The sequence below is a fragment of the Drepanopeziza brunnea genome, assembly GCF_022702325.1.
Source record: "Drepanopeziza brunnea f. sp. 'multigermtubi' strain 214-2 chromosome Unknown ctg19, whole genome shotgun sequence".
NCBI lineage: Eukaryota > Fungi > Ascomycota > Leotiomycetes > Helotiales > Drepanopezizaceae > Drepanopeziza > Drepanopeziza brunnea.
In genome coordinates, this window is record NW_027094082.1 from 180,796 (window position 1) to 205,151 (window position 24,356).

The window sequence follows — 24,356 nt, forward strand, 5'->3', positions numbered from 1 at the left end:
GCTAATAAAGCTTGCGGCGAGCGCAGTCAAAGAGAATCTAATGCTTAGCTAGCTATGCTCGTCCGAGGATCACGCTATGATTTCTAAAGTTAATAATAAAAAAAGAAATAAAAGATTAGACGCGCTTATTAACCGTAAGGTTGAGAAGTGCAAAATATAAGATAATAGCTCTACGAGCTTTATTATATGATTTGACGAGGAATAAGGCCGAGAAAAATTAAATTAAAGGTTTAAGAAAGAAAAAAAGTGATTTGAGTAGCGCTAAGTTAATCAGCGCGTACTTATTAGCTCTTGAGTCGAGCAAAGCAAATACTTTATACGAAAGGCTATTCTTGATAAGGGTGACGGGTATAATTATGGCTTTACTATTAAAGAGCTTCGTAAGGTCGAAGTATCGCATATTTCGAAGCTAGCTTAAAAAGAAGGTTTTGCTTAAGCTTCGACGTTTCCTTTATTAAGAGCGTCGGAGTCAGCAAAAGGAAGCTCTTGGTGATCTTTAAGAGCGTCGGAGTAAAGCTTATCGTCCGAGTCATTTGAATAAGGGCCGTATTCGAGTCTAGCGCCGTATTTTATTTCGTTGATTAAATAATAGCGGGAGAGCTTCGGCGTATTCGAATCCTTGCGGGACGATTTAAAGGTCTTGATCGCTGATTTAAGGGCGTTTTCGAGAAAAGAGAATTTGTTAGATCGATTAAATCGATCTGCACTAGCGCTAAGGCTATTAAAGGTTTGACGCTAAAGGATAAGGAAAGAGACGAGGGCTAAGCTACTTTAACGGTTCTCGTAATAAGTAATTTGCTTGACCGCTGCTTTTTAAGCTAAGCGGGATTCGTTACGAGCTTTATTATAAGAGCTCTTCGCGAATTAAGTGTTGTACTTAGCTTATAAAGCATCGTAAAGCCTTGCAGACGCGTATTAACTAGCAGCTAATTGTTGGACGGCGGTTTGAAAGTCTTTAAAAGTTATAATCTTAGCAAATTTTAAATAGAGCTGGTCGCGCAGCGTCTTAATGATTTTAAAACGCAAAGCCTTACGTAATCGGTCCTCGTCTTTGATCTCGGCGGTAGCGGCAAGCTCCGAGAAAACAAAGTAAAAGTCTTAGAATTGCTAGTTAAGCTTTATATAAAGTTTTTCGAACTTAATTAACGCTTTAGCCTTCTTAGCGGAGTCGTTTAAAAACTCGAAGGCGATCTAGACGAGTTCCGAAGCGGTTACGAGGTTGCTACGATCTATGATTAAAAGGGCTAAGAACAAGTAAGCTGTTCTTTCGGTTTAGTTAAAGACGTAGTTCTTGCGCTAGCGTTCTGTAAAGAAGTATTTATCGAAAGCTTTTAAGTTGTCGAAGACGCGGGCTTGCTAATAACGTGCTCGATAGCTTACGCTATCTAAGAGCTTTTATTTAAAGTTAAGGATCCGCTCGATACGAGCGCGATCTTAAGAAGCTGAAGAGGAGGCTTTAAGGGTATTGAACTTAGCTAGAGTGCGGAGGTTGGTTAGCTTATAAAGAAAAAGTGGTTCGTTATCGTCGTCGGCGAAAAAGCGGCGAAGGTTGGCGGTTCTATAAGTAAAAGGAGTGGCCTAAAGGACCGAAGGCCTATATAGCTCTTTGCTTTTGGAATTATCTTCGAAGGAAACTTAAAGAGGCTTTAACGGGCGTTCCGTAATTAGCAGAACCGCTTGGAGCTGGTCTAGTTCTTTTCGAGCTCGACGGGCCTCTTTTTCAGCCTTTTTAGCGAAGGTTTTTTGCTTATTAGCGCTTTTATCGAGCTTTTCGTTGCGGGTTTTTATATCTGCGAAGAGCTTCTTAAGCTTAACGGCCTTTCGTTAAAACTAAAAGAGAGCTTGATATTAAGCTAAAGCTTCCTCGGGGTTAGTAAGAGCCGAAGGATCATCTTTATCGTCTTGCTTATTAATAGCTTCTTCTTAAATAAAAGAAACTATTAGTTAGGCCGTAGAGGAAGAGAAGGGAGCTGTTAAAGCAGCTTTAAGAGGTATGCGAAGGATTTTGCCCGCGGGGCGAAGGTTGCTGTGTTATATAAGTGCTATCCTTCAAGTTATACTTAAAATAAGCCTTTTCGTGACCGTTAAAGTCGTCTGAATGTTTTTTAACGTTTAACTACTAAAGAATTTTAAAAAAAAAGAATATTATTAAAGCCGTTCCCGGCGGAGTAAGGTAATTGTTAATAATATAACGACTTTAAGCGATTACTTAAAAGAACTCACGAAAGCGCAAGGTTCACATAAAAGCTTAAGAGAATCTTAAAGTAATAACTTAAAATCAATAACTACCGAATATAAAGGTCGAAGGTAGCTAAGGTTTATATATACGAAGGTAAGAGCGCTAAAGACTCGTAAACTATGGTTTATGGGTCAAAAGCGAGGAATAAGAGAATACGAAAAATACGAAAGAAAAAAGGAGGGAAGTAGCTTGGCGCATATGAGGTGCGTCCAAGAGACCTGGCGTGTCGTCACATTTATTAAAGTTTAATTAGTATACAAGGATAAAGTGCTTATAAAAATCTTAATTTAAATATAATCTTTGCAGCTTTCTTTTCGGCTGCTGCTATACGGTAAATAAAATTAATATAATCTAATAAATATTAAAAATAAAAGCATTTAATTAAAAATTTATTATATAAAACGATAGAACACTTTATAATCGTATTAGCTTATAATTATATCTATAAGCTCGAATATTTATTATAGCTGAAGAATAAATAAAAGAAATTTATATTTTAACGGACGCTTGCCGATTTATTTATAAGTGCCGTTTTATTATTTATATATTAATCAAGTTATTAATTTATTAAAGATTGCAAACCAATTAAACTCGATCTTTATCGAAGTAGATAATAAAACTTATTATTCCTTTTCTATTAGACGAACGAACGGTCGAAACGCTCGGTGTGCAATAGAAATGCTAAACGAAGAAAAGCGTAATCGTAGCTAATTAATTAGAATAAACGAATATCGAGTTAAGCGGTTTTTAAATAACGGCTATAAAATTAAGCTATCTATTAAATAGATTAATAAAAACGAACATAACGACGGATATCATAAAATTAGTATTGTTAGCAGGCAAAAGACTTTTTATATACAAAAAGGAGGTATCGCAAGAAAGGAAAGTAATAAATTCGATAGCTTGCGAAGGCCTTTTGAATTTCATTACTATAAATTAATAGATGAGTTTATATAAATAGTTTTAAAATCGTTATTATATTAAATAAAATATATGTATGATTAACTTTAAATATAATTTATAAATCTAAATATTAAAATAATTTATTAATATATTTATATCGATTTTAAATACAATAAGTCGATCAATTCTTTTAATTCAAAACTTTAAGATGTGACGACCTTAAGCGATTACTTAAAAGAACTTACGAAAGCGCGGGGGTTTATATAAAAGCTCAAGAGAATCTTAAAGTAATGATTTAAAATCAATAATTACCGAGTATAAAGGTCGAAAGTAGCTGAGGTCTATATACACGAAAGTAAAAGCGTTAAAGACTCGTAAACTATAGTTCATAAGTCAAAAGCGGGGAATAAGAAAATACGAAGAATACGAAAAAAAAAATAAGAGAAGTAGCTTAGCGCATATAAGGTGCGTCCAAGAGACTTAGCGTATCGTTACACAAGAAACCGACGATTAGTAAATATGATTAATAAATATGATTAGTAAATATGATTAATAAATATGATTAGTAAATATGATTAATAAATATGATTAGTAAATATGATTAATAAATATAATTAGTAAATATAATAAGTAAATATAATTAATAAGTATTATTAATAAATATAATTAATAAATAAGATAAATAAAAGTATTTTTATAGAATATAAAATTTGTAATTAATCGTGAATTCTATTCTATATAAACTTAAGCATTGAGTTTAAGAATAATCTCAATTTTGTATCGCTATTTTTAACGCCGTAAAACAACTCCGGAGCTAGCTCGTCTTTTTTCTAAATCAATTGCATAACGCGTTAAAATAAAATAAGATCGCAATTAGCTTTTTTAAATTCAGCATTCTTTTCGAATCCTTTTATATTCTATTAAGCGGCTAGACCCGGCAATTCGTATTTAATCTTATCGGTATTTGCTTTAATTTTAACTCGCTAATACTTCTTTTCATTAAAGGAAAAGTAGACGTAAAAAGGCTTGATTAAATGAAGACTAAAAGTTATAATATTAGTTCAATTGATTAAAAGCATAATAAAATGAATTCTTATTTAATTCGTTTTGAAACCGTGCTTGCTAAGTCTTAAGTTATCAATTCAAAAAAAGCTTCTCTACTCTTTAAATTAGCAGTTCGGCACTTCTTTATTAAAGACCGCGCTACACTTTGCTAGTAGCGACGAAATTGCTAAACGGTTATCATATAGCGTAACTTTATATTATTAGCAAAATATAAATATTTAAATGAAATAAATGCTTATCTATACGTGCTGACGTGCTAATTGCCGAGTGACCTTTTTTATTTCTTTATCGATAATCGAAACGTATTTATCGCGAGGTATATCATTATTTTCTTTTTCGTCTTTTCGCAAATTAAATTCTTTATAAACCTTTTCGTTTGAATTGAATGCTTTATCAACTTAATCGCTATTTAAATATTTTCTATCATTGAATTTAGTTGTAAAAAAAGCGGCTTGCATAGCAAGATTATCTGCGTAAATGCTTCGATTTTTTTTAAAATCGATTAGTAAATTGCTTAATAAATCAAAGAAAAGAAAAAGTACCGTTCATCTATAAGATTCTTTCGTATTTCGGCTTATCGAGTTTTTCTTTTAGCTTTTAATGCTTAAGAATATTTTAAAGTTTGTTTTTAAATTGCAAAAAGCTAATTAGCGGCCGCTTGATCTCGTCTTTTAGCTTTTCGAAGCTCATCTGCTTAAGGATCTTGTTTCAGCTTTGCTGTACGAGCATTAGCTTTTATCGTATAAGGATTAGTTGATAATTAACCTTTTTCTGGCCTTCTTCTTTAAGAAAAATTAATAAATTAATAAAAGTTAAAATATTACGTAAAAAAGATACTTACTTTACGCTTGCCAAAGTTTCCTAGCATCGGATTGCTTGCTGCTACGATTGCCGTCGTATCGGCCGCATTCTAAGAAAAACGTTTTTAATTAGTAAATAGATTAGTAAATAAGAAAATGATTTTTATTATAGATTTTTTAATCTTTTTTATCAAATCAAGCTGATCTGTATTTGCAATGATACTTTCTATCGAATCAAGCTGATAAGCGGCCATATTAAATAGTATTATAAAGAAGCTAAACGTTAAAAGTAATTATTTAAAGTAAAATCAAAAGTAATAAAATAAAAGTGTTAAGATTAAAAGTGAACTCGTATATTTTATTTTTAAAACATCTTAGCGCGGCCGCTAGTGAATTCACGAAGTAATAAGGCAGCCGCAGCTAAGATAAAGCGGCCGCAGCTAAGATAAAGCGGCCGCTTCGCGCAATTTTTACTTTATAAAGTAAAGTCTAATTCTTTTTTACTATTACTTAATAATCAATTACAATTATCGCTTTCTTATTTGCTACGCTTTTAAATACAACGCTATTCATTGCTTTGTAAGGTCGTCTTTTTCTTATTTAAAATTATCAACTTACTGATCGTAAACTAGATTATCGCGATCAAGTCTTTTTATTAATACTTTTAAATAGCTTTTCTATTAAACGAACTTTTGCTTTCGAATCGACTTCTTTTTACCGATATACTAAGCACTACGGCTAAAAGAGATGACGCAAGCTAAGATAAGTTAATTGATAAAGCAATTAAGAATCAAGCGATTAAAAGTTAAGCGGCTAAAAGTCAAGCGGCTAAAAGTCAAGCGGTTAAAGGTCAAGCGGCTAAAGGTCAAGTAGATGAGGACGAAGCATAAGAAAATGAAGCAGATATAATACGCGGCGAAAGCGTAAAAAAAGAAAACTTAAATTTACAAAGTGAATAAAGTAAGTTTATATTTAATTAATCGAAGTACTATTAATACTTTTTCAATTACTTTGCTTAGCGCAAATCCTTATCTTTAGTCTAGCAAAGCTTAATTGGCTACGGATGCGCTAGACTCTACTTTTGCTAAGCGCTGCGCTATTACAACTCGATAGCTATCCGATTAATATTTGATTAGTAAATTGATTAATAAATCAATTGCAAATAGCTGATAAGCATTTATAGAAATTCTTAACCTTACTTTTGCTAAGCGCCGCGTTATTACAATTTAATAGCTATCCGATTAGTATTTGATTAGTAAATTGATTAGTAAATTAATTGCAAATAGCTAATAAGCATTTATAAAAATTCTTAAAACCTCGCGCGGTATTATAAGTGTTGGATTGCTTCCAAGCGATTAGGAATATATATTCGTAAAGTCGTAACGGTCGTTAAAGTACTTGCAATTGCAAAACACTCGGTTGATAAGGTATTTGAATTCTGTCTGCTTCCTAAGATTCAAGGGAGCTGATTCCTTTTATAGGACTAGAAGGAATCACGTGCACTAGCTAACTAATAAGTCTACTTATCAAGTTGGGGGCCTTTTAACTGCTGACATGTTAAGCGAAGCATATTAAGTGGCCCGTAAACTATGGTTCACGAGTGAGCTTCCTTAACTACTACTATTATTACTACTATTAGCTAGCTAAGGTCGATATGGATATACCGACACCGGCAACTTTCTTTTTAGCAAGCAATGCTTTGCTAACTATTATATCGACCGAAAAAGAAAGGAAAGTGATTAAAACAAAGGAAAATCAATCTTATTCTATTAAACTTTACTCTCTTTTTTTTTATAGCGGCTTTTCTACTTATCCGTCTACTTGCACTTTCAAGGTATTGATTAAAACTAGCTTTTGCAAAAAGGTATTGGCTTCGATTTTGGTCATAGCGTTAGCAGGGTTGGATTTGCCTCCGATCTAGCGTACTTTAGAGAGCTCTCGCTTTTCGTATGACTCTCGAATAGCTATAATATCGATTATTAAGCGCTTCTCTTTAGTAGTCTTTAGCTTTATTATGCACTCGTAAAGCGAGTAAAAGTCAGTGCATACGACTACGAAGAAGTTAAGGATTCTTAACTAAGCTGTGATTTAAGTAAAGGTAGTCGATATAGTAATAGCTATATCGATACTTAAGGACATAGCGTATAGCTTAAAAGCTAATACCGCCCTTGTCACCTTCTTGCACTTTTATAACACTTAATAGAAGATATTATTCGTTAGAGTGAATTCGTTTTTATTTACGTGAGCTTTATTACTAAGGATAGCTACGAAACCGATCTAAGAGCTAAGGTTAGCGTTGTTAGCAAACGCTTTATCTACGAACACAAAGAGCTTTGCAGTCTTTAAGTCTAAGAGCACGTAATAAATTTTTCGTATTAAGTAATCGATCAGCTATTAGATCATTTTATTAAGGGCTTTATAGTCTTCGTCCTTCGGTTCTTAGTGCTAGGCAGCTATCGATAGAGCGCAAAATGCTTTTAAGTAGCAAATGGTAGTTAAATACGCTTTTCGGGCACGTTGCTTTAAGTACTCTTTAGCTCGTATGGTTGAGTCGAGCTTGATCACGGCAAGCTTTTTACCTTGCTTTTTTTGCTTAACTGACACTCCGAACCCGTCTTTATTTAAAGATAGCTTGCATTTATTGAAAATCATCGGTTCGGCGTATATAAGGATCTTTATTTCTTTGCTTTTTAGCTTGGATTTAATTAGCTTTTTCTTTTCTTTTGCTTTCATAGCTCGATTAACAATTATAAGAACATCGTCCGTTTGCAAGGCAGCTATTTTTAGCTGATCTTTATTAGTTGATATAAAGAGGCAAGAATCGAAGCTTGATTGCTTTATACCGAAGTTGTTTATGAAATGCTTAGAAAAACGCTTATATTAGTGCGTCTTTGCTTCGAGGATGCCGTATAAAAGGCTAGTTATAAAGAACAAAGTACCGAAAGAGAATCGATAAGTGATCTTTTTGAGTAGTCGTACGACGATTATTCGGATGAGCTTCGTGCTTGATTAAGTGTAAGCTTAAATGATATCTTTGCTATAGACTTAACACTCGTAATCTTTTATTAGCGAAAGAGCTAAAGCATAATAAAGTCTTTGACCCGCTCGCTATACCGTAAGGGATTCGGTAAGTACTTTCGTTTTGCTTTTATTTTAAAAGGCTTAGATTATTATACGAGATTTCTCGTATAACGTAAGTGTTCTTTTGCCTTTGATCTTATTAATAAATTTAAACTCGAAGATCTTAGCGCCTTTAGCGCGTAAGTCGGTGCTCGAGATCACTTAAAAGATGCTTTAAGCTATTAATTTAGCTAATTCCTTTGCTTTAGACTTTTGAAATAGTGCTTCGAGGCTCTTGATAATTCCTTCGGCTCGTAGCTTAACTAAGAGTTTATAATCTCGGCGTTCTTTATCGGTAATTAATACTTCAGAGTCTTTAATAAATAGCACGTAAGAATCGTTTTTTTCTTTATCGAATACGATCGAGATACTCGAATCGTACTTTTAATAAAGTACTTGGATTATCGGTATTATTAATCTTTAAGAATTGATAAGTTAAAAGTTAAAGGGGCTGTTTACTGATTTAAGCGACTTCGATAGATTAAGCGAATGTTAAGGTTTAAGCGAATTTCGCGGTTCTAGCTCTTTTTCGCTTTCGCTTTGATCTTTTTCTACTTTTACTTTAAGTACTTGCAACTCTTTTAACAGCTTTTTAACTTTAAAGTAATAAGGTTTTATTAAAGTTGACTTGAATTCCGTAAGCCTCGAACATGCTATTGTGCACGTATGCCTTTGCTTACTAAGCAGCTGAAAAGGACTTTTTTACTTTTAGTTTTCTCGCTATACGAGCACCCGTAAGCTAATAAAGAGGTCTAAGGTATGCTTCGTAATTGGGCTATTCTTCTTCTTAAGCGCGTTTTTAACTTGCCTCGCAGCGTGGTATTTTCGTACTTCTTTTATAGCTTTATTAATAGCAGCAGCACGCTTTTAAGTAGACGCGGCAAGTCGATCTTGTTCCGTCAGCTTCGATAAAGTGCTAAAAACGAAAAGCGTAAAGACTAAGCTATTAGATCCCGCCGTATCGTTAATAGTTTTGATAGCTATTTAAAGCCGGTCTTCCTTTAAGGCTTTTAAAAGCTCTTTTATAACGATCTTAAAAGCGCGTCGCACAAGGACGTAATAGCGTTCTATTAACCCGACGCTATGATAGGCTTTTATAAGCATCTGCTTTAAAGTGTTATTAATACTTTTGAAGTAGCTTCGGAACGTTGCTAAATTGAAGTTGGTTTCGAGATCGTGCACGACGTTTATAAAAGGTCCGACGTAAGTATTGATTTAGCATTTATTAAATCTTTTAAATAAGTGCTATGCGGATATGCTTTTAAAGAAAGTAGCGGCTTGAAAATTAATAAAATCGCAAACGACGTGCAATACGTTTTTGCCGTCAAAGTGTATTACGTTTACGTATACCGTATTATTAAAGTCAGTATCGTTTTTAAGCTTAATATTAAATCTTTTAAAAGAACGCTTAAAGACTTAATAGTAATAGCAAAACTTTTAAATGTTATAAAGCAAATCCCGTTTGAATTCGTGCTCGGCCTTTTTAAGAACAGCAGCAAATCGACTTGTTAAAAAGTGGTTAAAACGCTTGTAGATAGTCTTTAATTGCTTTTTCGTAAAGTAGCAGTAGACGGTTTCGCTTTCGGTGCTATAATAAGTAATAGCGTGCTCTTTACTTAATAGCATTTATACGTGCTTAAACATCTTTATTATTAGTATTTCTTTTTTTCTTTAAACTAGCACGTTCCGCAAGTTATTTAAAATCACCTTATGCTTATCTATGTTAGCTAATAAGAATAAAAAGGGTACGTCGCTCTTTATAACGTAGAACTCTACTTAACTTAAAGGTGTTTATAAAGTAACTGCTTTAATAAAAGTAGCAAAGCCGATGTTGTATTTAACGGACTTTTCTTTTGCTCGAAATGTATTTAATTAGATTTCGAAGTACTTCTTTTAAAGTGCTCGTAATTAAGGCAAGCTAGCGGTAGAGAAATTGGCTGCTCCGCTGTCAATCATAAAGCTTATAAATACGTTTTTAAAATACTTAAAGGCTATGTAAGTCTTTGCTTTGCTCGCGGGCATACGCGGATCTTGCTCGAGCATCTTTTAAGTCTTCACTTGGCTAGTAAAAGCGTAGAATGCCGTTTGAATCTTTAATTATTTATATACTTCGTTAGCGTTAAAAGTGCCGTAAGTAATCACAAAACCTTTCGATATATTAGCGTAGCTGCTCGATTCGAGCGGCTCGTTTAATAAGCTTGCGATAAACTAATCGAATTCTTTCGTAAATACAAGTAGCAAGCTTTCAATCGATGTTACGTATTAAGAGAATTTGCTTTTCATCACTTTTTTTGCGTCTTTAAAAGCTTAAAACTTAGCGACGGATGCTTTACGCTCGTCGAAAGTGTAATTAATGCTTTAGCAACTTGGCTTTTTGCAAACAAAACACCTTTTCTCACTTTTAGTAATAGCCTTAACAGCTTTCTTACTTTCGAAGTATTAGCGGTCTTGAATAAAGCATTCGTATTCTTCGTCTAAATCGGAGTTAGCTTTTAAAGTGTTATGCTAAAAGCAGGTGTAATCGTATGGCTCGCTAGAGCTCGCGTAAGCTCTACTCGCTTTAACGAGAGGTCGAGAGGTCTTAATTGCAAAAGCAATTGCTCGACGAATATTAGCAACTGCCGCGGTAAAAGTAAAAGCAAGATTTATTCGTGCAATCGTAGTCTTTAATACGTTTTTATAAGCTGAATACAGCTTGTTAACAAGACTTCGATCTTCTTTTAAACTTAGTCGTAAAAAGCTTTAAATGCTTTTAAGCTTTTTAGCGAGCTTCTTAAAGCACTCGCTAAGCGAAGTCCTTAGATTCTTTTTCTTGATCAAATCTAGCGAAATTTCTTTTTAGCGGTCGTATTTTACTTGCCGCCGATAATCGATCTCGAAGTAATCTTTTATAGCAATAGCGTTTGCTTTAAACGTCGGAAGCTTGGCTTTAATAACGTAATTATAGTAAAATGTAATAGCTTTTTCCGTAAGCATAATAAAGAACGCCGCTAAGTAATCGTCGAAAGTCAAACCGTATCGACTTGCTTGATTAGCAAAAATCTTTAATTAAGTCTTAAAGTTATCGTCGGATCTCGAATACTTTAGCTCTTTAAAAAAGCTTTTTGCAAACAAAGCCAACTCCTTCGCTCTTAAATAAGGGTCTGCTGCTCTTAGCTTAAAGAAGTTATCGCTATCGTCGTTAAAGGCGCTTAAAGTGCCGTACGCAAGCGTGCTATGCTTAATTAATAGTTTGATCGGTAAAAGGTTATCGATATAGTTGCCGATGGTCTATCTTTTTTTAAGGTTTTTAAAAAGCTTATTTTCGAATCCGAGGTCTTTTAAAGGTCCGTTTCCGAATCCTTTTAATAGTTTAAAGGGCTTATTTTTACTTTTTTCGTACTCGTAGCTTCGATCTCTTTATTAATCTCTTTCGTTTCCTTTTCGTCGGTCATCGTTAAAATCGCTAAGGCTATTCGGGTCACCGGCTAAGGCTCTAGCTTAATGATATCCGTACTTTTAGGCTTGCTTTTAGCGATTCTTATACTTTTAATCTCTCTTTTATTAATACGTAGCTTTTTGAAAGATATGGGTAGCTTGCCGGTACGTCCGAAGGTGCTAGATCTCCTTCTCGAGTTATTAAGGTTAAGCACGGAAATCTGCACGCTATTTTTAATAAGAGCTGATTTTATTCGGAATGCTTTTAGGTTTTAGCGGGTCTTTTTTTAGCGTATAGCTTTCGTGGCTTCGATTGTTATTTAGTCCGATGATAATCTTAAGACCGTTTTTATTGCTATTCGGTCTTGGCTTTTCGAAAATTCGGTTGTAGCTTTTAAGAAAAGGGTTTAAGGGCCGCTAAAGTGATTTTGGCTTTTCTTGTATAGTTAGCGTATTGCGTAGCGATTAATAAGGTTAACGGATTAAGGACGTCGAATACGCTAAAGCGCTTCGTCGTAGCTTTTCGTTAAATTATATAACGTAAGTCCGTAATTCCGCTATTTGCTTTGTTATAGCTTTTATATTGCGTTTTATATCTTTCTTTTCTTTTAAAAACTCTTCTCGTAACTTTCGGATCTCTTCTTTTTCTTCTTTCGTAATCTTTTTTTTTTTCTTTTTTAGATTGCGCGAAGATGGAGATAGTTGAGGTATAATATCGTCGTCGTCGTCGTCCGTAAGGTTTTCGGCGATCTACTTTAAATCGAAGCTTAAAGGTGTTGCTTATTACTTTTTTATTTCTTAAAAAGTTTATTAGTGTTGCTGCTCGTCGTTCAAAAGCTTGACCATCTTATTAGCGTAGCCCTTTTGCTTTAAGAAGCATTACACACTTTTAAACAGCAAGTATTCTTTAAAGTTAATAAGAGTAGTATACTTAAAGCTTCGTCTTGTATTATCTTTCGTCATCGTAAAACTCGTTTAATTCTAGCGTAAGAAAGCGTGCCGAAATAAGCTTTATAAGTCGTAATCCTTTAGCCTTTTATACTTCGCATTTAAGAAGTCTTTTATTATTACTCGGGCCGTAATCTTATTATCGAGCCTTGCGTATAAGAGCTCGTTTAAGTCAAATGAGATGCTCGATATTTTATCGTCTAGTCTTTTCGAGAGGCTTAAGAGCCTTAAGTATAATGTTTCTTTTAGCTGAATAGCTAAGGGTTCCGTAAGTAATAATAAGATTCGAAAGGTATAATACCCTTTTGCTTTTTATCGGCTAGACTTTTTACTTAAAGGTTTAGTTGCTTAATCGGCTATAGTTGTTATCTATTAGTATATAAGTCGATTTAAATTTAGTTAAGGTGCTATATATAGCAAGCGCGGCTCTTATAGCGTTAACGTTATTGTTTTTGAAAGTGACTTGGTTCGGAATCACTTTTCCGTAAGAATAAAGAAAATCGATAGTATAAAAAGCGACTTAATACGAAATCGCTTTTCCGTTATAAAAAGAAAAAGGTATCGTATTAAAAAGTATCTTCGCTATAAAGTCTTAGCTTCTTTATGATTGATCACTTAATAGTAAATCAACTACTGATTAGTGTTAGATTGCTTTTAAGCGATTAAGAATATATATTCGTAAAGTCGTAACGGTCGTTAAAGTACTTGCAATTGCAAAACACTCGGTTAATAAGGTATTTGAATTCTGTTTGCTCTTTAAGATTTAAGGGAGCTGATTCCTTTTATAAGACTAAAAGGAATCACGTGCATTAGCTAACTAATAAGTCTACCTGTCAAGTTGGAAGCCTTTTAACTGCTGACATGCTAAGCGAGGCATGCCAAGTGGCCCGTGAACTATGGTTCACGGGTGAGCTTCCCTAACTACTACTACTACTACTATTACTAGCTAGCTAAGGTCGATATGGATATACCGACAATAAGTCTATAATAAAGAACTGATTTATCTTCGTCCTTTTCTCGCCGAATTTCTTAAAGTTAAGCTAATAAGTATTAATTACTTTATTAATTAATAATTGCTAATTTCTATCATTTTAAGTGACGCTCTTTAAACACTAATAAACTCTCGCGCAAATATAGACTAGCACTTATTATCTCTTAAACTTCGATCCGGTAATGTTTTTGACTTATAATTAGTAAATATTTATTAATCAAATTTTTCTTTAGCAAACGCAATTAGATTTACTCCGGCTATTCAATCCGAAATGAATAAAGGTATCGTTCTTGATAATACTAGCATAAGTATTAATAGCTTTTAGTAAGTTTAAACTTTTTAAACTTTTTTCTTTCGTTCGCTAATTGTTTTAGAACTGCTTTAAAAGCAATATAATAATCGACGAGCTAAGCGAGTACATCAGCTTAGCTTTAAAACGAAGATCCGTTTTACGATTTAAGTGTTAGAAACAATTCTTTTGCAGTTGCTAAATTTTCTTTTGCTTTTACTAGCAATCGCATTAAAAAAGCTTTCGCGCAAAAAGCTCTTAAAAGGTCTCTTACTGTCTCGGGCTTAATTATAGCTATAAAAACCGCGACGAAGACGATGCTTTATAGTGATACAGATAAAGAAGAGCAAAGCGATGATAAGGAAAACTTAAGTGAAAATGATATTCTTTTTTCTTAATACAAAAGAGCTAAAAAATCATTCTCGACGGCTAAAGCTGCTCGCTCCGTTTTATCAGCTAGCAAATCACTTTCGGCAATTAAAACTTCTTTTCGTTAAAAATCTAAAAAAGGCAAGTATCTTAAGAAGTCTGCAATTGTTGCGAAAAAAGAAGGTTTAAGCTAACGAAAGCGCCGTCGCTATAAGCTAAGAAGTAAGTTTAATTAATTAATAAATTGATTCTTAAGTACAATTATTGATTTATATAGCTATTGCGTTAAAAGAGATCCGACGATATTAAAAAAGCACTAAGCTTTTTATTAAAAAGACTCTTTTTTAACGTTTTGTTCGAGAGATCACTTACGATTTTAAACAAGACTTTAAATTTTAAAGCGGTGCTTTAGAATGTTTATAAGAAGCTTTAAAGGCATTCTTCGTAAGAGAGTTTAAAAGTAAGTACTTATATATTTATTTACTAATCGATTTACTAATCGATTTACTAATCGATTTACTAATCACTTTTAGTGACGAACTTATATGCTATTTACGCTAAACGAGTAACGATTCAAAACAAAGATATAGCGTTGGTTAAGAAATTGCGGGAAATCATAACTGGAAGTTTTGTTTAATAATTTTAGTTTATTATAATGTAATGCAATGTAATTGTAAAGTATAACATATGTGATTAATAAATATAATAAATAAATATAATAATTAAGTAAAATTAATAAATATTCGTAAATTTGTTTTATTTTTAACGGCCTTATATATATTATTTTTAGCTGTCCCACTTTAAACCTATAAGGTTTCTTTATCCCTCGTAAGGAATTTGACTTAAAAAAATCCTCTTTATAGGGTTTAAAAAAAAAAGTCCCTTATCGGCCAAGACCTTATGGGAGGAATGGGGAGGAAAACCCCATGGGGCCCCCACCCCATGGAGCAGCCTAATTTTTTAATCCGTTCCGCAATAATTTGTTCTTGCTTGATTAAATCGCTAACTATAATATACATTATGTTATACGTTTGCAAGTGATCTTTTTTAAATTTAACGTTTTTTTAAGTCCGATTTTGCATCGATAGTAATAAGCAATCGAGAAACTTCTACTTTAGCTGCTTGTTGGTAATATCTTTATTAGCTAAGCAAGCAAAGCTCGTAAAGTTGAACTATCGAGTGAATTGTAAAAGCTTCGCTTTAAAGGCTCTTTTTTTCGTTATCTACTTATTGCTTAAGTCGTTTAAGAAGCTAATACTATCCTTTTACTTAGTTAAGTCGAAAGCTTTATACTCTTTCTTAACTACCGATTTGAAGTCGTCCTAAGTCACTTTTAGATCCGAAAAGCCGTCGAAGCTTTCGATATTGCAACGTATATTATAACCGAAAAGGCTAAAAATATTGTATTTAGCAAAGCATTGCTTCTTTTCCGAATCGGTAACGATACCGTAATTTTTAAACGCTCGTTCGAGCTAGCGAATGTGGTCCGTAATATTAGCTTTATCGAAAGCAAGCATTTCAAAAGCTTTAAGTCTAAAGAGAAGTTTACGGATACTTACGTAACTCGAAGCATTTACGAAAGGTAAGAAAGCTTAAATCCTTTTTACTTCGTCTTCGGTTAACTTGCGAGTAGTATCTCCGCTAAATCCGAAATCTTTTTAAGTCGAAGAAGTCATAGCTCTTTTTGCTTTCTGAAAGCTCTAACGTAAAGCCGCTAAGTTAAGTTGATAAAAGTCGATTAAAGTGTAAATGTATTTCGAAACGGATGCGAAAAAGGAACGAGAATAATAAAATAATATGAATGTGAATAAATAATAGAAATGAAATGAATATAATTTATAATAAATGTTAAATACACAAAAAAATGTTATAAAAATATAAGATCTCGATGCGTCGAAAATGATTTATTAAAGAATCGAGTGTCGATCGCTTCGAGCTAAATAATCGAAACTAAATCGATATAATAGATGATATTAATAATACGTTTAACTCTTAAACGTAAGATCCGAATAAGCGGAAAGGTAATTGCCGAAATTAAGTGTATCGAAATAAAAACGAAGTTAGATAATAGCCGAGCTTCCGTGCAAGCATATAGCTTGCTTTTAGTATAATGCAACACCGAAACGGTTCTGAATTGCATAACACTTATTTCCGCTCGTCGTATCTTTTATTTGCCGAAGCAAAAGATATTCGAAAGCAAATCGAGATCTTTATGCGTAATCTCCGTTACGAAGTAAGTGTTGAATTTTTTAACCTTTTAAGCTTAGCGTAGTATTTCCGGTATTTAGCTACTACCTACCTTTTTAAGAAAGAAAGAGTAGTAGATTCGTATTAGAATCGATATTAAATCGAAAAGGTAAAGTATATTAAACGAATAGTACTTCGAGCGTATCGCTGTGCAAAGTAGCTTAAGTGAATAAAACTTTATAAATACTGAATTAAACTCTAGCTAGCTCGATCTTCGAACTAGAATAACGACTTCTTGAATAATACTTATCGAGTATATTAAATAGTATACTCGACGGATACAAATCGAAAGAAGATCGCTTTTAAAGTTATAGCTTCGAAGCTTATATGCAAAAGCACTTGATTGTTAGCTTAGCGTGTGTCGAATACTTTTCGAAAGAGCACCGCAAAAGCATATAGTTAATAGCTTAACGTATAAGGTGAACTCCGAATATATAGCTTTTCGCAAAAGAAGCAAGTCTAAAAGGGGTATGAAGACTAACCTTTAATTCGATTTTTTGCGTAAGTTATTAAATATATATAAAAGAAAAGAGCTCCGATATATACTTAACGTTAAATCAAAAGATGTATATGAATATAGCTATAATAGAATCGTAAGTGAATAAGAAAGGAAAAAGAAAACGATCGAAAGACACTCGAATGTGTGTTGTGAGTACGTGTATTATATTGTGTAGTAGTATAGTGCTAGTTTAAAGAGAAACCAACTACTCGTCTATATAAGAGCTTGCACGTGACCTAGCCACGTGACCTAACCACGTGCCTAGCAAAGCCAAAGCATGCAGCGCACCCACGTGACAAAGGTGCCTAGTATTAGTATTATATATATGGACAAAACAAATACAGAGCCGCAACTCCACCATAATACACGCCGAACCGATGATTTTCAATAGATGCAAGCTATCCTTAGATAAAAACGGGTTCGGACTATTAATTAAGCAGAAAGGGCAGGGTAAGAGGCTTGCCGTGATCAAGCTCGATTTAGCAACGCGGGCTAAAAAGTACTTAAAGCAACGTGCTCGAAAGGCGTATTTAGCTACTATTTGCTACTTAAAGGCATCTTGTGCTCTATCGATAGCTGCTTAGCATTAAGAACCGAAGGACGAAGACTACAAAGCTTTTAATAAGATGATTTAATAGCTAATCGATCATTTAATTCGAAGGATCTACTACGTGCTTTTAGACTTAAGGACGGCGAAGCTTTTCGTATTCGTAGACGGAGCGTTTGCTAACAACGTTGACTTTAGCTTTTAAATCGGTTTCGTAGCTATCTTTAGCAATAAAGCTTACGTAAGTGAAAACGAGTTCACTCTAACGAGTAACATCTTTTATTAAGTGTTATAGAAGTGCAAAAAAGTAATAAAGGCAGTACTAGCTTTTAAGCTATACGCTATGTCTTTAAGTATCGATATAGCTATTGCTATGTCGATTACTTTTACTTAAATTACAGCTTAGCTAAAGATCTTTAATTTCTTCGTAGTTATGTGCACTAACTCTTACTCGCTTTACGAGTGTATAGTAAAGCTAAGAACTATTAAGGAGAAGCGCTTGATAATCGATATTATAGCTATTCGGGAGTCATACGAAAAGCGGGAGCTATCTAAGGTACGCTAGATCGGAGGAAAATCTAACCTTGCTGACGCTATGACTAAAGTCGGGGCTAATACCTTTTTGCAAGAGCTAGTTTTGACTAATACTTTAAAGATGCAAGTGGATGGATAAATGGAAAGGCCGCTGTAAAAGAAAGAAAAATAAGATTGTTTTTCTTTTATTTAATTACTTTCTTTCTTTTTCGGTCGATATAATAGTTAGCAAAGCACTACTTGCTAAAGAGAGAGTTGCCGGTGTCGGTATATCTATATCGACTTTAGCTAGTAATAGTAGTTAGGGAAAGCTCACTCGTGAACTATGGTTCACGGGTCACTTAGCATGCTTCGCTTAGCATGTCAGCAATCAAGGGACCTTTAACTTGACAAGTAAACTTATTAGTTAGTTAGTGCACGTGATTCCTTCTAATCTTATAGAAGGAATCAGCTCTCTTGAATCTTAGGGAGCAGACAGAATTCAGATACCTTATCAACCGAGTGTTTTGCAATTGCAAGTACTTTGACGACCGTTACGACTTTACGAATATATTCCCAATCGCTTGGAAGCAATCCAACACATTTATTAATCGATTTACTAATCGATTTACTAATCGAAGTAACAATACTGTTAATATAATACGCTAGTTATTTGCACTCCTTACCCCTCTTCCTTTCCTTCTCTTTATTGCAATTAATAAGACTTTAAAGGATTAATTAATTTGCGACCGATAAATCAGCGAATATAAGTTAAAGTTAATGTTTCGTATATCGTAAAGTATAATTAAAATAAAAAACCTTAAAAGAAGAATAATTATCGGTTCGTTACTTACTGAATCAAAGGTCAAAGTATTGCTATAACGATAGCAGCAGCTGCAGCGCTATAATAATTAAATAGCAATACAATCACGCGATTTATACCCTCCCTCTCTTCTCCTTCTTTTCCTCCTCTCTTGAATAGCCCTTAGCTATACGTATTAACTTATATTAATCTGTATTACTTTTATTGACTTGTATTAATTCGTATTGACCTGCATTTCACATTTATTAATCGATTTACTAATCGATTTACTAATCGAAGTAGCAATACAATACGCTAGTTATTTGCACTTCCTTCTTTCCCTTTATTGCAATTGATAAGACTTTAAAAGATTAATCAATTTGCGACCGACAAATCAGCGATTATAAATTAAAGTTAATGTTTCGTATATCGTAAAGTATAATTAAAATAAAAAACCTTAAAAGAAGAATAATTATCGGTTCGTTACTTACTGAATTAAAGGTCAAAGTATTGCTATAACGATAATAGCGGCTGCAGCAGTGCAGCGCTGTAATAATTAAATAGCAATACAATCACGAGATTTATACCCCCCTTTCTTTCCCTTTCTTTCTTCCTTTCTTGAATAGCCTTTAGCTATACGTATTAACTTATATTAATTTGTATTACTTGTATTGACTTGTATTAATTCGTATTGACTTGCGTTTCACATTTACTAATCGATTTATTAATCGATTTACTAATCGATTTACTAACCGATTTACTAATCGATTTACTAATCGAAGTAGCAATACAATACGCTAGTTATTTGCACCCCCCCCCCCCCCCCCCCCCCCGCCCTTTTCAATAGCCTCTAGCTATACGTATTGACCTGTATTAATCTGTATTACTTATATTGATCTGTATTTACTTGTATTAAGCATTTGCAAATAAGTACCGACAACCCTCCTCCCTAAATAGCCCTTAGCTATACGTATTGACTTAAATTGACCTGTATCGACCTGACTTTATTAACTTATATTAAAAGTATATAATAAAAATAGGAAATCTCAAAAGAAGTATAATTATAGATTCATTATTAATTAAATTAAAGGTCAAAGCATTGCTATAACGATATCAGCGCTTTAACAATCAAGTAGCAATAAGATTACGCGAATTATACTCCCTCCCCCCCCCCTCCTCTTCTTTAAATAGCCTTTAGTTATACGAATTGACTTGTATTGACCTGTATCGACTTGTTTCGACCCGTATTAACTTGTACTGACTTGTATTAACTTGAATTAACTTATATTAATTTATATTAACCTTTATTAACTTGTATTTTATATTTAATAATCGATTAATTAATTGTATTTATTAACTTTATTTATTAATTACATTTACTAATCACATTTACTAATTACATTTACTAATCACATTTATTAATTACATTTACTAATCACATTTACTAATCACATTTACTAATCACATTTATTAACCGACAACCCCTTTCCTTGAATAGCCCTTAGCTATACGAATTGACTTGTATTGACTTATATCGACCTGTATCGACCCGTATTAACTTGTACTAATTTATATTAACTTGAATTAACTTATTTTAACCTTTATTAACTTATATTTTATTTTTCATAATCGATTTATTAATTATATTTACTAATTATATTTATTAATTATATTTATTAATCATATTTACTAATCATATTTAATCATTATATTTATTAATAACTTTTACTAATCTCATTTATTAATCTCATTTATTAATCTCATTTATTAATCGATTTATTAATAGATTTACTTATCGATTCATTAATCGATTAATATATTATAATAGCGAAAATAAATATAATAAAGCATAAAGTAATTCATTAATAAAATTAATAAAAAAGGTTTGATTATTTCAAAAAGAAAAATAAGAAAAAAGCAACTGCAATTATATATATATATATATAATACACGTAGCTTTAATTCAAAAGCTCGGCAAGCACGTGCAAGTTAAATCTTTTCAAGTAACGTGACTTATAACTAGCCTTACTTTAAACCCATAAGGTTTCCTTATCTTTCGTAAGTAATTTCACTTAAAAAAATCTTCTTTATAAAGCTTTAAAAAAAATCCTTTATCGGCCAAGGCTTTATGGAGCGAATAAGGAAGAAAACCCCGTAAGGCCTTTACTTTATAAAGCAGCTTAATTAAAGTACTTGCAATTGCAAAACACTCGGTTAATAAAGTATCTGAATTCTGTCTGCTCTTTAAAGCTTAAAAGAGCTAACTCTTTTTATATGATTAAAAAGAATCACGTGCACTAGCTAGTTAATAAGTTTACTAGTCAAGTTGAAGGTCTTTTGATTGCTAACATGTTAAGCGAAGCATGCTAAATAGCTTATGAACTATAATTCACGAGTGAGTTCCTTAATTATTATTACTACTACTACTAGCTAGCTAAAGTCGATATAAAGATACCGATAAAAGGGTCCTCGGACTTATGACAAGCTAAGCGAAGCATACTTAATGGCTCGTGAACCTTAGTTCACGAGTGAGCTTTTTTCAACTATTATTTACTAGCTAAGGTCGATATAAATAAACCGACACTTAAGCAATAATAAAGCAATAAATAAACGCTCGAAAACGAGCTTTTTTCAGATAAAGAAGTAGTATAACGATACGCTAAGTCTCTTAAACGCACTTTATATACGCTAAGCTACTTCTTTCTTTTTTTCTTTCGTATTTTTCGTATTTTCTTATTCTTCGCTTTTAACTTATAAACTATAGTTTACGAGTCTTTAGCGCTTCTACTTTCGTATATATAAACCTCAGCTACCTTCGACCTTTACACTTAATAGTTATTGATTCTAAATCATTACTTTAAGATTCTCTTAAGCTTTTATATGAACCCTTGCGCTTTCGTGAGTTCTTTTAAGTAATCGCTTAAGGTCGTCACACTTATTAAAAAAGTTCTTACGTGATTTGTTGTGCGGAACAGGCATGGTTCCACCCAAGCTACATGTGACATGTCATATGACCTCGCCTAATAGCGCCCTTGGCACACTGGAGCTCCCAGGTACATGTACATAGATCCTGACGAGCTTCCTAGATAGAATATACCAAGCTTCATTCAATCCACAGAATCTCCTCCTGATCTTAGTGCTGGTAAGCACTACATGATTTAATAAATAATAGCTTTTAAAATCGCTTATCTCGAGAAGGGCGATATTAAAAAAGCACGCAAAATATCGTATTATTTTTATTTAATCAAAACGCTCTTATAAAATAAATACTTTTTCTTACGTGACGTATAAAACAAAGTCTTAGCTATTTAAGAAAGAAGTTCTTACGTGATTTAATGAATAATAGCTTTCAAAATCGCGTATCTCGGGAAGGGCGACACGAAAAAAGCACGCAAAATATCGTATTATTTTTATTTAATAAAAGCGCTTTTATAAAAAAAAAATTAAGTTCACGTAACGTATAAAAGTAAGTACTAGCTATGTCGGTATATTTATATCGACTTTAGCTAGTAAATAGTAGTTAGAGAGAGCTCACTCGTGAATCAAGGTTCACGGGCCACTAAGCATGCCTCGCTTAGCTTGTCACAAGTCAAAAGGCCCCCCAACCTGCTTGTAAACCTAGTATTTAGCTAGTACACGTGACTCCTTCTTATTGTATAAAAGGAGTTAGCTTTCTTAAAGCAGATTAATCAACTAAAACAACAAGCAACAATTGAGTATTTTATTATCGAGTGTTTTGCAATTGCAAATACTTTGACGACGTTACGACTTTTACGAATATATTACGAGAGATCGCTATCGGCGATCTAACAAGCTACTTATTAAACAAGTTCCTACGTGATTTAATAAATAATAGCTTTCAAAATCGCTTATTTCGAGAAAAGCGATAACAAAAAACTTAACGTTAAATATATTATCTATTAGCTGAGTAGAAAATAATAAGCTTTAAATATTCTTTTTATAATTATTATTGCTTTATTAAATAAGAAAAAAATCTTAAAAAGTTTTCGTTATTTTAAAAATATCACGTGATAATAAAAAAACGCTAAATAATTACCAGGGCAAAGGACCAAGTTCTTTGTAGTGTCACCAACGAGCTAATTATTCGATTTATAAAAATCTTTATATATTTAAGTAAATTATAAAATAAATAATAATAGAAACTGAATAAATCTAAAAGTAATTGGCGCAAGAAATAATTTATCTAATTATTTATTATAAAAAAGAAACCTCTTTAAATACTTCTTTTTATAAGGGATACCTTAGACCTTTTGACGAATTACTTATATTTTAATAATTTAATATAAAACGAGGACCCCCTTAAACCCCCCTTTTTACTAAGAAAACCTCGGACCCTTTTGCGAATTACTTATATTTAATAATTTATTATAAGGGGGTGACCCCCTTAAACCCCCCCTTTTATTGAGGAAACCTTAGACCCATTTGCAAATAACTTATATTTAATAATTCAATATAAGGGGGGGACCCCCTTAAACCCCCCTTTTTATTAAGGAAGTCCCAGACCCTTTTGCAAATTACTTATATTTAATAATTTAATATAAGGGGGGGACCCCCTTAAACCCCCCCTTTTATTGAGGAAACCTTAGACCAATTTGCAAATTACTTATATTTAATAATTTAATATAAAGGGGGACCCCCTTAAACCCCCCTTTTTACTAAGAAATTCCATACCCTTTTGCGAATTACTTATATTTAATAATTTAATATAAGGTGGAGACCCCCTTAAACCCCCCCTTTTATTGAGGAAACCTTAGACCTATTTGCAAATTACTTATATTTAATAATTTAATATAAGGGGGGGACCCCCTTAAACCCCCCTTTTTATTAAGGAAGTCCCAGACCCTTTCGCGAATTACTTAAATATTATTACCATTATTATTATTATTATTATTATTATTATTATTATTATTATTATTATTATTATTATTATTATTATTATTATTATTATTATTATTATTATTATTATTATTATTATTATTATTATTATTATTATTATTATTATTATTATTATTATTATTATTATTATTATTATTATTATTATTATTATTATTATTATTATTATTATTATTATTATTATTATTATTATTATTATTATTATTATTATTATTATTATTATTATTATTATTATTATTATTATTATTATTATTATTATTATTATTATTATTATTATTATTATTATTATTATTATTATTATTATTATTATTATTATTATTATTATTATTATTATTATTATTATTATTATTATTATTATTATTATTATTATTATTATTATTATTATTATTATTATGATTATTATGATTATTATTATTATTATTATTATTATTATTATTATTATTATTATTATTATTATTATTATTATTATTATTATTATTATTATTATTATTATTATTATTATTATTATTATTATTATTATTATAATTATTATTATTATTATTATTATTATTATTATTATGATTATTATTATTATTATTATTATTATTATTATTATTATTATTATTATTATTATTATTATTATAATTATTATTATTATTAGATTGCTTTTAAGCGATTAGGAAATATATTCGTAATTTCGTAAAGGTCGTCAAA